Raw genomic sequence first — 17,340 nt, 5'->3', positions numbered from 1 at the left:
TATTATAAATGGTGCTGCTGCTTTTTTAAAAGCATTCATTTAATAGCTTTTAACATAAGTATAACAAACGAGCGAATGAATGTCTGCAATTCATGTTGTGTATTAATGATGATGAGTTGAATGTTTTTTATGTGCTATACTTTCTACTTCATACACAACTCATCTGCCATAGAAAATTAAAACTTGAGATTTTTCAACACCAAAAAAATAATTTTTTTTTCTCCTCTCGCATCACAGCATAAATTGTATGTGAATGTGATTAAAAAGCTCTTTTCAACGAACATACGCATGCTATAATTTATGTTTATCGAGATTATATTGACGATGATGAACGATAAGTGTACTTGAAAATAAAAAAAGTTGATGTGTTTGGAAGTCAATGGGAAAATTTTGAAGCGCTGAAATGATTTTTTTTTGTTCGTTCTGAGAGGATGAGGATTATGAAATGTGACTGGATGTGATGTTTGGGCGCATTTTTGATGTTGATGTGGATTTTAATTTTTGAATGTTTTGTGGGATGATTTTCTAGTTCAGGCTCACTTCATGAGACATATAGTGCATTTTTGCATTAGATCTATGTCTTCTCGTAGTTTGCGTCTGAAGATGTCTCTTTCGCTGGCAACTACTTGCTAATTACCGTTGTTCCAATCAGTAAAGAGCTTAAAAATCGTTGAGTCTAGAAGAAATAGGACTTCTGGTGAGTCGAAATGGCTCGACGACGAAATGACTTAGTAAAGCGATACCCAATTTGCATCATCAACTCAGTGATCAAGACTGGGCAGGAAAAAAATTTCACTTGTCCTTTTGGAATCATATGCAGTGAAAATGTCGCTTATAGCCTTCCAATGGTGGCTTCTACTAAATATAGTATCTGTCATCAAATAAGTGATTATGATCCCGCAATAAACTATAGGTCCACTGAGTGCAGAGGTCTGGCATATCCTTACTCGTTAAACAATTATTAGCCACGAATCACCCTAGTACAGCTTAGGATCTCAATGATAATCTGACTTATACCCAAAAGATCCTAATCTTATCCCGAGTGGAACAGGGGCTATTAGTCGACACTATGTCTAGTAATTAACATGACATTTTAAGGTAAGTTCCATAAATGTCAAGTTCTTTACTAGATATAAGATCGACTAATGACAGCTTGTTCTATTTGGGATAATATTAGTATCTTATGAGAACTAGCCGAGAATCATTGAGATCCAAAGCAACGCAGCCTGTTCCACTCGAGTATAATCCTACAATTTTCATACTAAGATGTCTCAAGTTAAGAGACATCAAGTCAAATTCAGACCAAATAAATCATCCACCAATTTTTTCTCAAAACTACCAGAAAAGTACACTCTAAAAAAATCATTATTTCGAGAACACAATACACAATGAGATATTTTTTAGGACCCAGCGATCATGATTAATAGGAAAAATTTATCGATTATTCGATCAAAATGTCATCAAGTTTAATCGAAAATTTCTTCATACAGAAATAAATTTATTTTTTATTTCTTACTCTTCGGTTCCTCCCAGCATCTCATCAACAATCTTTCACTGTTTATTATTGATGATGACGCCCGAAAGCAAAAAGGCGGCAACGAAAAATCTGTTAATGAATTTAATGAGTTTATAGATAAATATCACATATATAGTTTATGATTCACTCATAGGCAAATCATGACAAAATGTTTGGCAATAACAACAATGATAGATTTTTGGAAATAGAATATAAATGTTGAGTAAATGCGATGTTATCGAAAATGTAGCGTTATGTGCAAATTATGGAGATGAAATTAAGCTTTGTCGTACTAGAACTCATGACTCGTTAAATTTGGATTTAATGAATTTTTTGTGGGATGAAAATTTGATTTTTTTAAATTGAAATGCATCCATAAACTTGACATGTTACTGCTTTTAAAATTGAATTTTGTGATTAAATTACTTATGGCTTATTGACAGATATTGCAGCTATTATCATTCTCACACAAAAATTTCAATTTTATTTAAATATTCTTTGACTTTTTCTTGTTAATTAAATAATTTTGCATCAAATGTTTGCATCAGAATTACTTTAAAAATTCAATTCAATTTGTTAATAAAATAAGAATCAAGATTGGATCATTAAGGAACTGATGATTGACCATTTATATTCAATTGACGATGTTTTTTGTGTTGATGGATAAACAAATTGGACCACCGGGTTGAAATTTTTGATTGAAAAAAGATTGAAGCTTCTGTGTTTTGTGAATTTGATGAAATTTGATACTTTTTATCAGTATTGAGCCTTTTGAAGGTTGGCTAATTATTTGGTAATGTTATAATTTGGTATAATTTGGTAGATTTAATTATTTGACACGAGATCTAGGCATTTTGGTAATGCTCGGACTTCAGTGGAGGCATCTAAGATTCATAAAGTCTTTCCGGTCGAATGTTCAAGCTTTTAGCTAATTTAAAGATTTATTTAAGATTTTAATACACTTTGATGTCATTTATCAAAACCTTATAAGCCAATATCACACAAAATGAGAATTTACCTAGCATCAATCAATGTTTAATGCAGTATTCTTAGCCCAATATAACCTTTTGTTCAATATTTCATCAAAGAGCCCGAGCGACACAACTGAAGAAGGCTCCGTCACGAAATTTTTAAGACTCTGCCTATTTTTGGCAGTCATATCCATTTGGAGTTAGCAAAAGAGATGAAGTGTCTATGAAGCTTCGTTGTGGACCTAATTCATTTCTATTACTCGGGAAGTAAAGCTTGAGTAAAGCAAATTCCATCAAAATCTCAAACAAGTCAACAAAGGCCTCTGACAATAAAATTATATTACATCCAATCACTAAAGTCCATTTTAAAAATTATTTATCATCAGCAAAAAGGTTCTCTAAATTGAAACTAAATATATCACATATCCAATACTAACAGAACATACATTCCTGATAACTATAATATTGATTGTATTCAATTTATTATTAAATTCATATACTATGGTGGTAAAAATATCCGGAAGGGACAAAAATCCATAAATTTAATGTCTCATTAATCATACATACATTTTGCACTTGTGTTATGTTTGCCGATAAATCCCATTAAAATCGACAAAAAAAATTGTTTGTTGCTGTATGTATCACTTGAGGTATTAAAAAAAATTTATTGACACAATATATGTTTATTAAAAATATTCATCAATTGAAATTCCATGTCAATCTGTGCTTTATTGTCGATAATAAATGCATTATTTTTTTTTTTTTGTAAAATTAACAAGAATTGTGGGAGATCTCAGATGGCTTTTAATGGCTCCTGACTTGATATTTATTCAACAATTCTTAATTAATTTCACTCAATTTAAATTATTCCTATATGTTGTGTAGCTCATGCCTCTTGTGTGCAGTTGAAATGTATGAAAATTATGGAATTGATGTGATCTTGTTAGAGATTGTTTGACAATGACGTCCATGATTGAATTTATTGGACTTTTGGACTTTTTGGCTTAGTCACTGTATTAACAGTAAGACGCAAAATTTGTGGGTATTTAAGAAGGCTCGAGTCTACTCCTAAGCATTAGATCTGTATTAGCAGTATGACGCGAATTTGGCCTGAAAGCAACGTGACGGCTGATTTAGACCAAGTTTTATGTTAAAAAATTAGGCTCGCCGTATTGTGCTGCTTGCGACTATCATCAAACTTTTCCATTGCAATTCCGACTCTACTTCAAACTCTAATTCAGTTCCACAGTTCAATTTTGTCCCCAAAAGCATTATAAACGACAATAGACGTCATTTTATACTTCAAAGGATGAAGCAATGAAGGAAAATTTCAAATTAAAATTCATGAATTTGCATTTTAATGTGAAAATCTACAATTTTATATCTAAAATTAATGCTCATATGATACTTGATGCTATAAAGTATTCATTTTGCACAATTTTAATATGAATAGGAAAAAAGTTTTTGCGAATGTGCAGGATGAATTTGATGGGGAAATTAGCTCGACGTTTCTAGATTGGGATTCATATTGACAATTTTGTGGATGAGCTTTTATGGGATGTACAATGATGGTTCTTATTGATTTATTTTGATATCGTGATTTTGTGGATGAAATTGATGACAATTATTATTGTTATGTAGATAGGAAATAAAAAATACAGTAAATTATATGATCAGATGATTATTGATACCAACTGAAGCCAGCTGCTTAGAGCGGGCTGTCAAGAGGTTTATTGGTACCTACAGAGCTGCATGGCGGAGCCTTCTTCATTTGTATCGCAAGGATTCCCATTCTCGGTTTATAAATTTATCAAGACTTCGAAGAATCCTTTCGGAACTTAGTCTCAGTCTTGACTCAATTATAGGCTTTGGTAGGTCTCATCGTATACCATAGCTAAGAATATCATGTGCTCAAACAATTCTTGGTAAGAAGCTGTTGCTAGAGACAGTCTCTAGCTCATGTATCACACCTGATCTGTATGATCAGTAAACCAAGTAAGTAACTTTGAATATCTGATAATAACGCATCACTTAAGCACCTCTCAAATAACTCAACAAATCCAAAATATTCCACAACGAAATAGAACAGAACAAGCACCATCATCATCCAACATTAAATACAAACTCAGCAGCATTTTCGAACAAAAATCGAATTTTCCTTCCATTTACCGTTTAATTAAATTTACCTATTAAAACTCAGTGGTTATGAGTCGAGCCTCATTAGAGTCTCTTGCCAATTGATTGGAAAATTTTCCAACGCGTAAAAATATTTTGCGTAGCTTTTTATGGCCCTTAAAAATTAACAATTTCCTATCCATTTTTGCTATGGGAAGCTCAACTACGATGATAATGGTGGGGAAATCGAGTGCTATTAAGTAATCGAAAATTGATGCCATAATAATTAATAATGCTTGAAGTAGTCATTCGCTTATTTAACTTTACGCGAGTTTGATAACTTTCGTAGATTATATTACGGTCAATAGCTTCATTCGCATGACATTAAACATCTTTTTTGGCCTTTATTGGACAAGAAATGAAAATTGACGGCAATCAATTTATACAATCGTAATTGTTGAGGATAGTAACATCTTGAACTTCATAAATGTCACATTGCTGTACAATAAAAAAGATTAAGTATCGAAAAATATTTTTCGCGTTCCTTCTTTTGCACTTTTATTCCTTCTATATTAACTGTAATAAATAATTCGTCGTCATTGTATTATTACATTTTTTTGCTGTTGTAACTGCCGTTCTTTATTTCACTTTACTTGCATGCCTGTCTCTGACTTGTCTTGTTTTCACTCTTATACTGTGTTCTGGTTAGCTTGTTTTGATGGAATTTGAGGGATTGGCATTGATTTTGTCTGTTTATGTTTAAAGCTTGATAGAACCGTTGACAGAGATAGTGATGTACTTGGTATCGGAAATTGGCAAGTGGAAGTATGCGATAGAATCAGCTTCAAGTGACATTTGTTGAAGGTCTTGGATAACAATTGTTCTGTACGACTAGAAGTAAGTAATTAAGTGAGTTTGTTAAATTTGAGGATGTAGTGAAGTTGTGTCAATAGTGTACATTTGTGTGCATCTAAAATTGGTATTAATAATAATGAAATGGGTTCGATTTCCAAATAAATGTAAAATGGTCGATTCCTTTACATATCGAAAATGTTCTCTCGAAATTATTCATTTTTTTGATGATTTTTGATCAATTTTATAATTAGTTTAATTAGTTTTTTTGTCTATTTTCAGCCATTTTCATGTTATAAAGCATGTTCATGCTTGATGAATTAGGGAAGCCGAAATCTAACTCCGAAGCTGACTAAATGTCAAAAGTATACCATCTCGTGGTATTTACTGTTTTCAGTAACTGCACCGCTGACGACCGAGCCCTGTGCCGAAATATTGAAAAGATAGATTAAAAGCCTATCCAAACCCGTCCTGAAGGGTATCAATCAATCGGGCGACAATCAGGATTGGAATGGTAAGGTTTACAACCTCCCGTCTCCGAGTCCAACATATACAAAGAAACCAACAGAACCCAAACAGAATTGTACTAACCCGGTCCCGATAAATTTTCGGGATCGGGATCGGGATTGAAATTTTCGGGATTTCCCGATCCCAATCCCGATAGCGAGAAAGCATAACAATGACGACCCAACGCAAACGACAATAGAATGCTATAAAGCCCCTCAAAAAAGGCGCCAATTCGCCTGCTCAATTCAATATCAACAGAGCCAAAACAAGTTTTTATAAAACATTTATCGTGCAATATAACACATTGTAAGTCAACGTAGAATGTGTCGTACATCGTCCTATATATTACATACATTTATATGAGTTGTGGGCAACCTATGTGCTTCGGCACACAATTGTGTTTCTAAATTTTTTGAAAATTTTCAAGAATCGAATGAAGTATGTGGCTCCGGTCGAGGCTTACAACCATGGTGTGCCACGAAAAATAAAAGGTTGTCCACCACTGATGTATATACATTAAATATTTTTGTGTATCAATTACATTACGAGATTGTTGAAATAATAAACGCGTTGGTTGAAAAGAAATAAATAAAGTGAAGAAAAGAAAGAAGGAAATAAAGGAAAGCGAGAGTTGAGCTTTGGAATATGGATTAAAATTTATGACACAGTTACTGTTATTGCCTTTTGCTGATGTTTATACAGCATTGAACTTCAATTATTATCGTTTATGTCTGTATTTTTCATTGTTATTTAGTGCGGTTGATGTCAAAATTTTAATTAAATTACGAAAGCGAATTCGGGTATATCCAAAACAGGCTGAATTATAAAACCCCGGAATGGAATTTTTCCTCGATGGATTAGAATTTGATCGATATTGTTAATGAAATTGTGGACATTTTTGGAGGGAAATTTTCTCCTAAAATACCACATCCTCTAAGCTTGTTATGTCGGATTGGATGAATTTATTTTTAAAATCCCGAGGATTTTCAATTTTAAATTAGAAAAAAATGGAAACAAATTGTTTTTGGTTTGGGTCGATTTTTGGGGAATATTCAATGTTTTATTTTAAATTAAATTGGGGTGATGAGGAAATAGTTGCGGTATGTCTAGGAATAATTATGTTTGGGACTTACCAATTGGATCTAGTTGATGAATTTATTTTATTGATGAGTGCTTGCTGGAATGATAGGAATAAATTGATTTGATTATTATTTCTGATGAATTTTAGTGATATTTTAAGTTAAAAACTATAAATTGGAATTGATTATATGACATTAGAGTTTGCAGTGTTATGACTTATAATTCTGCACAGCTGAATGGCCCAGAGTATACCAATAAAATGTACCTGGCCACAATTTGTGTGTCTCGAATGCACATATCGAGTTGGTGCGACTAAAACAGTGAAAAAGCGCCTGAATCTGACTAGGCATTCCTTAAGATCTTACCCGGATGGTTAGGGTCGGTAGACCGACAATCTAACAACTACGCCACTGCTTCTTTTTGGCTGCCTACTTGAGCTTCGTATTTAACTCAAAAATTGAGAAAATTGAATGATTTTGGAGGGAGAATGAGAGGGTGAGGCTTGATCCTCAATCCAACATCCCTCCTCCACCTTAAATATACAATACAAGAAAACTGAACATCAAAATGTCCAATCCATTCCCAAACAATCAGTAAATCACACCAAACGGTTCATAAGCTTCATTGTTTCATCTTGAGTCCTATTTTTGGATACAATTTCCCCATCTCAATTTAATTTCAAAGATTTCTTTCAAATCCAAAACCAAAAGTTCACATTTCCATCCGTAAATAACTTTTTATGTAAAATTAAATTTTATTCACGAATCTTGTTGTATTTTCCCCAAAAATAAAATCTATATCCGTCAAACAACAACAACAAAACAAATCTGTTTATTTTCAATTTGGAAGTCATTCAAATCAGACTTAACAAAAAAATTTAAATATTTCGTGAAATAACAATCAAAATTCTCCGTCATTTCGTGTAAGAATGTGCTATAAATAAAGTGTCATGAATACAATGTAAGTGAAAAATAAGGTAGAACCTTTAACAATCATCAGAAAATACTTCAATAAATTCCATTAATTTAATTTCCATAAATGCAAAGTATGAAGAGCGAAAAATTGAATGCAAAAACTGAGTCAAAGTATCAATTTACTTAGTTTTTCATGCATGAAATTGAGGAAGTTGGGGATGATTGTTGGTGGATTTTCTGGCTGTCTGTCTTGATAAGAATTTTAGACTTTCTGACTGTCTGTTTTGACAAGAATTATAGACGAGTTATTGATCAACGAGATGACTTCTTTGTGATGGCATTAAGCACTTAGCAGGCAAAGAACGTGGACTCATGTGTATAGTAAGCTTAATACAATGCTCAAGTCCATGCTTATCTATTATATTTAGGGTTAGTTAGTTCTCGAGAGCATGCTAATTGCCTGTAAGATTATCTTACACAATATAGGTATTAAGGATCCCTTTTGGCATCAGAATGTGGTTTACTAGAGGTGTACTTAGCTTATAATCAACGTCCTAAGTAACTATAAGACAAGTACCATTAGGATCAATATCATAAGCTCTATATTGAATCCTATTGTCAATACCCATCCCAAAAATGCGCTCAATTCCCTTCACAATCCCAAATCAATCTCCAACTACATTCCTTTATCATCTAATGAACTACTTGCATTACTCTATTTGCACTATAAAATGAATTCAAACAGACAGAGTCTAACATTATTCAAATTATCAATGTAAGTGAACTATTTCAAGTGCAGATGAAAATGAATGCAGCAATGATGGCAATTATCATTACGTTTCAATCATCGTATTCAATAGTTTGAGCTACAGACATAGAGAAATAAGAAATTAAATAAGAAAACGTAATAGCGGAAAATTAAATCAGCATAATGGCTTCAAAATTATTCCTTGCAATTCTTCCACGGGTGAAAAGGAAAGGCAAGAAAAAAATAATAATAAAAATGTGCATTTTAATTTTTTTCAGATTTTTTTTTGCTGCATTGACAATGAACGATGATGTGAAATAAGGTACAAAAAAGAATGGAATGAAAAATTTGTTGAATCATAATGAAGTGATGGAATAAATAGAAGATGAAAGGGAATATTTAAGTCAGGAAAGCTTTAAGTAGGAAGTTGGATCTTTAATGACAGTATTTTAAATGCATCTGCTTATTATAGGCATGAAGCGTAATTTACCCGAAAGGCATATGGAATACAAAAGACGAAGAATCAGGCTACTAACCACTGTCACGCCACGTATTGCTAGACATGGGCTATTCACTTCCGTAAAATCCGTTGTTTCATTAAAAATCTCTTGAATTTGGCTCTATTGTTTAGTTGTCACTAATGCCAATCGGAATACTAGCTTTATCTCTATAACCACAGATTGGACCAACCTCACCTTCTCGAAGGGGAGACTGTCATAGCACACGTCAATCCAAAGTAAGTATTAGGATGGAGTTGTGCGAGACTCTGGTTAATACAGGGTACATTGACCAAGCAGGTTATTATCCTTAAATATTAGCTAAGAGTCCCAAGGGAGGCCACGGGTCACAATTGATTTGTACTGCCAGCAAATTAAGTATCCAGGCCTTAACGTCAGTGTCGGCACCAAAAACCCAAGCTAGGGATACTTTAAGTGCATTTTTGGAATCTTATAGATTTCATTAGTAATTAACTTCTTTCCAAAAATTCAAATTCGACAACTTCAAACAGGCAACCTACTCCAGTCATAATTTTCAAATTAACTTTAAAAATCTCCATGAGAACCGACATCATTCTTCAGTCACAGCTGCCAGCCAAAAATGAAGAGTCGAAAATAAATTTAATTTCAATTTCCTTTCAGCATTTTTTTGTTCTTATTTCCAAATTGACATACGGAATACTCCGAGCAGCACAATACAGTGAATCCACCTTCAGGATGTCGTCAGGGCAACTTCCCCTAAGTCCCAAAGAGAATGATTTTGGTACTGTAGTGGTCTTTTTGTATCATGAAAGCTTGGTCTTTGCCTGTAAGAGTTAGCGTCTTACTGTTATTACGGCGACGCAGCAATGCTCATGCGCAACGAGTTAGACATACTGTGCAGCTCGGTTCTTTCATTTGATGTGCTTCAAACAAACAAAGATAAATACACACACTCATGTTTGTGCTTCATATGATGATAAAATTGTAATTATCTACTCTAGATATTCAAGAACCTGCACACAATCTAACTCTCATTTAAATTAATTTAAATATTGAGAAAATATGTTTAATAGACATGGGCTATGAATGACGAAGGAGGATGCTTCCAGATACAGGAGGCGTTCGCATTGGAATTTAATTGAAAATTTTCTGAGATTCTCTAAAGGCATTAAAGACACAAACTTTATAGAATTTTTTTTTATCTTGAGTTCACTGGGACTCTGAGTTTGAATTAATTAAAGCATGACTGAATAATTTAAATTTTAAATTCTTTGAAAAGTGTTGTGCTGCTTACAACAGCTTGAAAAATTTAAAGGAAATTCGATAAGGAAATTAAAGGGTTGAAAAAATGGAGAAAATTATAATTTTCATGACATTTTCATTGAGCTTCTGGAACTGATGAGTGGTTTATGATGCTGTAGGCTCATGAGATGAATTTCAGGATTGAAAACTAGAGTTCTAAATTTTTTTCTACATTTTATTGGTGTAAGGCAAATTCAGGAATAAATGCTTCAATGTTCCAAGTATGTTCACCATCTGATAAGGTTTAATTCCCGACTGCTGTAGAGGAATTCCTCATTTTTCAATAAATTTTATCGACCATAAGATGGTCTTTGAGATCACACTATGAGTATAGGCCCATGAATAAGTGCTTCAATACTCTTAGCATCCCCACTGCCTATAATAGCTTAATTCCAGGCAACTACAGAACAATTCCTCATTCTTCAACTAATTTTCCACGAGTTCCTACCCCTAACTCACAAAACATCAAGAATTTAAAGAATTTTTCCACTAAAAACCTAGATAAATGAGGTGGAAATTGTGCTTGTTTGCTTCCGTTATCAAAATTTTGTCTGCATTAAATGTGCTACAGCATTTTACAAACCGCTATTGAAATTTAAAACCCAAACAAAAATTGAAAAACAAGCAAAAATTTATGGAAAATTACTTTGTTTTTACAAAAACTTTTAACAGTTAAGAATGTTTTGAGTGCTTGTCGGTTATGCTAAAGTGGTTTTATTAATTTTTTGATGTGATTTTTTTGGGTATGTAGTGGTAGTTGGGATGGATAATTGGTGAATATTTGGAAATTTAATAAGGAGGTATTTGGGGTCCAAGCTTGAATGAACCCATTACTATATGCCATCTATCGCACAATAGTGAGGATAGTCTTTATACATTTGGGAAATTGGACACAATTTTGTGAGAAAACAGCTCAAAATACTCCAATAAATCAAATAACCATTCAGCAGAGCTCGAAATCGACGCGAATTTCATATGAAGTCAAGTCGACTTGAATCGACTTTTTCATACAAAACCCAAGCCGACTTCCAGCTCTTCCATTCAATTTTCACCCCCGCCATCCCTCGCCATATCCTTTAAATGATAATAATTTTCCATCCACTTTCTCCAACGTCATCATCCATGTTTGATTTAATTTATCAAGGCGTTATGCTCCACACATACAATGTATAGCAATAAGAACGGAGGAAAAAGAAAAATGAAGCAGGACTAAAGAATGCTGTAAAATAAAATGTAATACAATGAGGATTTTTTAATTAAATTTTTTTTTGCAATTAACAGCTATTCATATTAACAGCATTCAACTATAACAAAAAAGCTGGCAACGAGCAGCGCTGAGAGTAAATTTATTGATTTTTTATTTTTTTTGAACAATTCAATTAATTCATTTCAGCTTTATGAGCTTCCAATTCGATATTACACTTCCTTTTTTATATATTTTATAATAATTCAATTTATTTCATTTTTGTTCCTTTTTTTGGAATGGATGAATTTATCTCTTTGACTGCAATGTAATTAAATTTTCTATCTCGCTGTTTCAGTTCCAATATGTGTGCTTTTTATTCTGTTCCTCTAATAAATCAGAAATTCTTTTGAGTGTCTATGTCAGTGGAGTTCAAACTGTGTGCTGTGGGACACACTATTGTGCACGAACGACACAAATGAAGAAGGCTCCGTTACGGAGATTTTAGGGTTCCGCTAAACCACTTTTACTAATACCATGTGGAAGTTGTCTCCGTTTGGTAGCAATATGAATGCCATTTGGAGTCTGAAATGCTCTTTGGCAGATTCTTCTTCATCTGTGTCGCTCGAAATGTTTTAGAACTGTCATGAACCTTAAGCCGTGCAAAGTTTTGGTCGACGCTTTCCACCAAGATGTTATTTATTTACTTACTTACTTACTGGAACCATGCTCCGACTTGAAGTGCTAAGGTTGCTACAAAAGGCCATCAATCTGACTCTTTTACTGTCCCAATCACAAAACTTGTACAAATTCTCAATTTTTGCATCTAACTTTTTTGACAGATCCAACTTTCGATGAATTCTAAATGCGGCAATGGGCTCGATGCACTTTCGCCAAGGAAGTAAGTAACTAAGTAAGACATCTAACTGGCATTCCTTTTTTACTACCCCACGTCATGTTGCTACCACGAAAATGTGTCACAACACAAAAAAGGTTGAACAGCACTGACTTATGTGAAATGCATTTGAAATTTTAAATTAAATTTAATCAGAGTTGAAAAGTGTATCAAAGGAACTTGATTTATTTACTCAATTTTTGAAGCTAGACAATTTGTGACAGGATGTATCACTGTGGTAATTGAGTACAATAGGATGTAACGCTACATTTCGGTTATTTTGACTAAAAATAGGTATTAATTACAAGATGAACATCTAAACTCTGTCCCGAGGGACACAAAAAATGAAGTTTTCCCCACGGAGCTCCTTAGGCTCTGCTAAACCTCTTTTATCGACACTAAATGGAAACCGCTTTCGTTTGGTGCCTGATGACTGCAAAAGCTTGCCTTAAAAGCTCTCTGGTGGAGCTTTCTTCGCTTATATCGCTCGGGTGTCTCGCTATTGTCTCTAATCAAATGTATCAAATATCCTACACCTTAGCCAGCATCCAATCTAATTACCATTCAATTAATTCCATCCAATACATTCACTGATTCACGTCTCTCACAAAAGCCTTTTATTCTAATTAATTTCAAAGCAAAAATTTTTCAATCTCACATAAATTCATTAAGGAATGTACTAATTAAGGAATTAATACCAAAAGATTCAATACAAGCCATTAGTGATTATACGAAATAGTAAGCTCAATAGCTGGAACTAATTTGATTTTCATTGGTTCCAAATTGATTGGCACAAATTGTTGCTAATTAACTGCCGTGATTGTGTTTTTATTGGTTTGATTGAGGACTGTACATGCTCTGTAGGAATAAATGAAGACATGAATCGCTTTGATGTGGTGAAATTGAAATATTTTTTTTTTATATTAAATTGTTCAATTAATTTAATTATTCAGATGGCAGTCAAAGGGGTTTAATTGGTGACTTTCAATAAATTTGGAATGAGTGATGGAGATTGACTTCCTTTTGGAACTATTTTGAGTGATTTTGTGAGAAAATTGATCTTTGAATCAGAACTGGTCTCAATGTCTCAGTGTCGCAGTGTCTCAGTGTCTCAGTGTCTCAGTGTCTCAGTGTCTCAGTGTCTCAGTGTCTCAGTGTCTCTCAGTGTCTCAGTGTCTCAATGTCGCAGTGTCTCAGTATCTCTCAGTGTCTTTCAGTGTCTCAGTGTCTTAATGTCTCAGTGTCTCAGTGTCTCAGTGTCTCAGTGTCTCAGTGTCTCAGTGTCTCAGTGTCTCAGCGTCTCAGTGTCTCAGTGTCTTAATGTCTCAGTGTCTCAGTGTCTCAGTGTCTCAGTGTCTCAGTGCTTCAGTGTCTCTGTGTCTCAGTGTCTCAGTTGTTCAGTGTCTCAGTATCTCAGTATCTCAGTATCTCAGTGTCTCAGTGTCTCAGTGCTTCAGTGTCTCAGTGTCTCAGTGTCTCAGTCTCAGTATCAGTCTCGGTCACGGTCTCTGACTACGCTTCCTTATTTTCTGATATTCACAATCTTTCTGTCAAATTCCAATACAGAGGCTAGTCAGCCCTTTAAATATTAACCCTGCAAAAAGGACGATAATCTCTAGATATTCCACAAAAAAAAAGAATCTTGCTAAGCTAAGGTCAAGTTTCCACTTCCGAATTTTCAATCCCCAACAGACCATTCAATGGTTCATATTCTTTTATCATCAAATATTCTTCATATCCATTACAAAACCATAAGCACCCCAAAGAACATTAATCATCATCACATCATTAAATATTGATGAAGTGAGAAAGCCTTACTTTTTTGAAAAAAACTCATTTTTAATGAAATTTCATCGAGATAAATTTTGAGAAGAGGAAAAATAACAGAAACGGATGTGTGCATATACTCGTTGATGATGAAAAAAAATGAAATTCTCTTTGTATCTTCCCAAAAAAAAGCAATCAATTTAAAATTGCTAATACAACTTTTTCACTCGTGAACATCAAACGGAACTTAATTTGAAATGAATTTACTACATAATATTTACAGCATATTTTCAATTCACTTCTTTTTTACCACCCTCATATTTCATTATCATCATCGTCATCATCATCATTACACAGAATTTTTTGTATGTTTCAGACTAGGGTTTTCAATACCGGTATCGAAATACCGGTATACCGGAATTTTTTGAAAACCGAAATACCGGTATTAAAGATTTTTGATTACCGGTATTCTCGGTATAGAAAAACGTAGGGAAAATTTTAATATTTTTAGTAAATTTCAGGTAATTTTTCAAAAATTTTCTTTTAAATGAAACGTTGAGTATTTGGAGTTCATAAAAAATCGCAAAAAAAAATTATTTACACTCGATTATTGTCAAATTACGTGTTAAACTTAACATATGAATTTTATATTGAACCATTATTTGAAAAATTGTTTTAACTAATTTTAGTTTTCATTATTAAAAAATGATTCGTAATATTATTTCTGAGTGTTATTTCTGATAAGTTAAAACTAGTCATCGAGTGCACAATAACTTGCTATTAGTTATAACGAATTTTTGTCTGCTTAGGGTTGGTTAATTTTTTTGCAATTATAAACCCATTCACATGAACATGTGAAAAATAGTTTCAATAATATAGAAAAATTTGTCCTTTCATGTGGAAAACTTTAAATTTTTTCTAGAAAGGAAACAATTTATTAAGGTTTTTTACATACTTAAAATGATATTTTGAAACGGTTTGAAGATTTATTAAAGATTTTAATAAACGGAAAAATGTCAGAAAAGCAAAATTTCACCAATTTCGTTACCTGAGACAGCAATTTTGGCTGAATTTTGAATACCGGTATGATACCGGTATACCGGTATTGAGATTTTTCATTACCGAAATACCGGTATTGAAAAGTCGGTTCGGTATTGAAAACCCTATTTCAGACATATATTTTATTTTTTTTATTAGCATAAATTGAGGGATATGTGGGTTATGAGGAGAATTAATGTCATTTTGTCCAGGAGAGTATTTATGGATATTAGACGAAATTGGGTGCTAGAATAATGGCTAGGTGGATAGCTTGATGGATTTAGGAGTTCTCTGAAGTCTCGGTTTTGACGAATTTTCGGTGCAGAGACCGAGACCAAAACTGACACTAAAAGAGAATTATTCAAAGAATTTGTTAGAATCCTCCCAAAACCCTTAGTCAAAGCCTAACTTAGGTATTATCTTAATTGGAATATTGATGGATTAATCTTGAACCAAAAATCTAAGATTAAATCGATAAATTCAATGAATTAGAATCAAATGCACATTTTATTCGTTGAATGAGCCAATGTTCACTTTTATCTAAGAAAATACTATGCTGCCAAGGTTGCTGGCCCTTGTGATCAATTGTGATTCATGATCTCACTTAGATCTGTGTTGAATCTGACTCTATCGATGACTAGCACTTACAAATTTGCATTCCTAAGCGCAATACTGCTTCTATTTACAGTTCTCTTCCATTAGAAGTAAAAAAAGTAAGCGAAACTTTATATCGTGCATTTATTCACTATTAACCACTAGCTTAAGACCTCACTGTACTGATCATAGTTCAAATGGAAAGCAACCTACGCAATCTTTTAAAGCAACCAAGGCTCCAAGTCGGAGCATGGTTCCAGTTAGTAAGTAAGTGCTGATAATGATACAATCTTCCATCAACCTACCTCAAAATCAGTAAAAATCACAAAAAATTCTCCCAAACCAGAGCTTTTATGCTAAAGCTTATATTCTCATCCCCCCTTAAAACTGCGTCATATCCAAAAGCAACTTCCAATCACTCAAACATCCTTACTTTCTCATTTGCTTTCTGCCTCTTCTTCCATTGTTTATTCAAAATTTACATTTTTTTTTTCTCCACACTCGAGTGTATGTGATTGGGGTTCATATGCCTCTATTTAAGAACTGTTTAGGAACAAATCATAAAAAAAGACTGGTGATTCTGAGTGAAATAATACGCACAAAAAAAAATTGAAATTTCATGCTACACATCAGTATAATGTATCAGTATAATCCATTTTCCATCCTACATCTTAATAGGAGAACCGTCGTCCTCTTACAGCTTTGTCTGAGTCGTCATGAAAGTTTACACGATGAACAAAATGTTTTCATTCAAGGCCTCACTTCTCTCGTTTATGCTTAACGTACAGCATAGAAAAATGCTTTTTTATTAAAGCGTACAGGAAAGTATGTGACAAGAATGAATTTTTATCGTCATATGATACTTACTAAATGTCTCCTTTAACATTTTTTTTAAGCTTTAAAGCAAACACAATAAAAAAGAGAAAAAATAAGAAGCTAGGAATGATGAGCTGTTCTGTTTTCCTTCTTATCAGATACTTGTCTTTACTATGCTCCACTTACTTACAACCATCATGGCAGCATGGCAATATTAGACGTAAATAAATATGTGTCTAGATGAGTTTGGCATTGACGCCAATCATAAAAAAGAAGTGAAACAAGAGTTTTGATAAGATGAGTTAAAGTGACACTTCTTGGGGGTTGGGTATGGAAATGGTTTATGCGCAAAAAAAATTTGTGGTTATTTTTGAAGGGTGATGAATTTTAAGGTAGTGTCATTATGGAACTGGTGGATGTGGGAATTATGGTTGGAATGTGGACGCAGTTTTGGAATTTTTCGACTGTTTTGAAAGTGAGAATCATTAAGAATGGGGTTGGAATTTTGATGATGGATAAGGTCAAAGATTAAGGATTTAGACTTGCTCAAGTTTCTAGCTTGA

At 33.3% G+C, this 17,340-nt stretch overlaps 1 protein-coding gene across 1 annotated transcript in view; it reads right to left on the bottom strand.

The window, feature by feature from the left end:
• Positions 1-17,340, bottom strand: part of LOC139098187 (uncharacterized) — a 120,238-nt gene that overhangs the window by 49,099 nt on the left and 53,799 nt on the right. The window contains exon 2 of the mRNA XM_070650312.1: positions 7,095-7,138. The gene's annotated coding sequence lies outside the window, so the exon portion shown is untranslated. The remainder of the gene's footprint in view (positions 1-7,094; positions 7,139-17,340) is intronic.

This window comes from Chironomus tepperi, unplaced genomic scaffold (assembly GCF_022539635.2).
Source record: "Chironomus tepperi strain 1889 unplaced genomic scaffold, CSIRO-AGI_Ctep_v1 contig_445, whole genome shotgun sequence".
NCBI classification, from domain to species: Eukaryota; Metazoa; Arthropoda; class Insecta; order Diptera; family Chironomidae; genus Chironomus; species Chironomus tepperi.
Note: the sequence above shows the minus strand (reverse complement) of the source record. Positions and strands in the feature narration are given on the sequence as shown.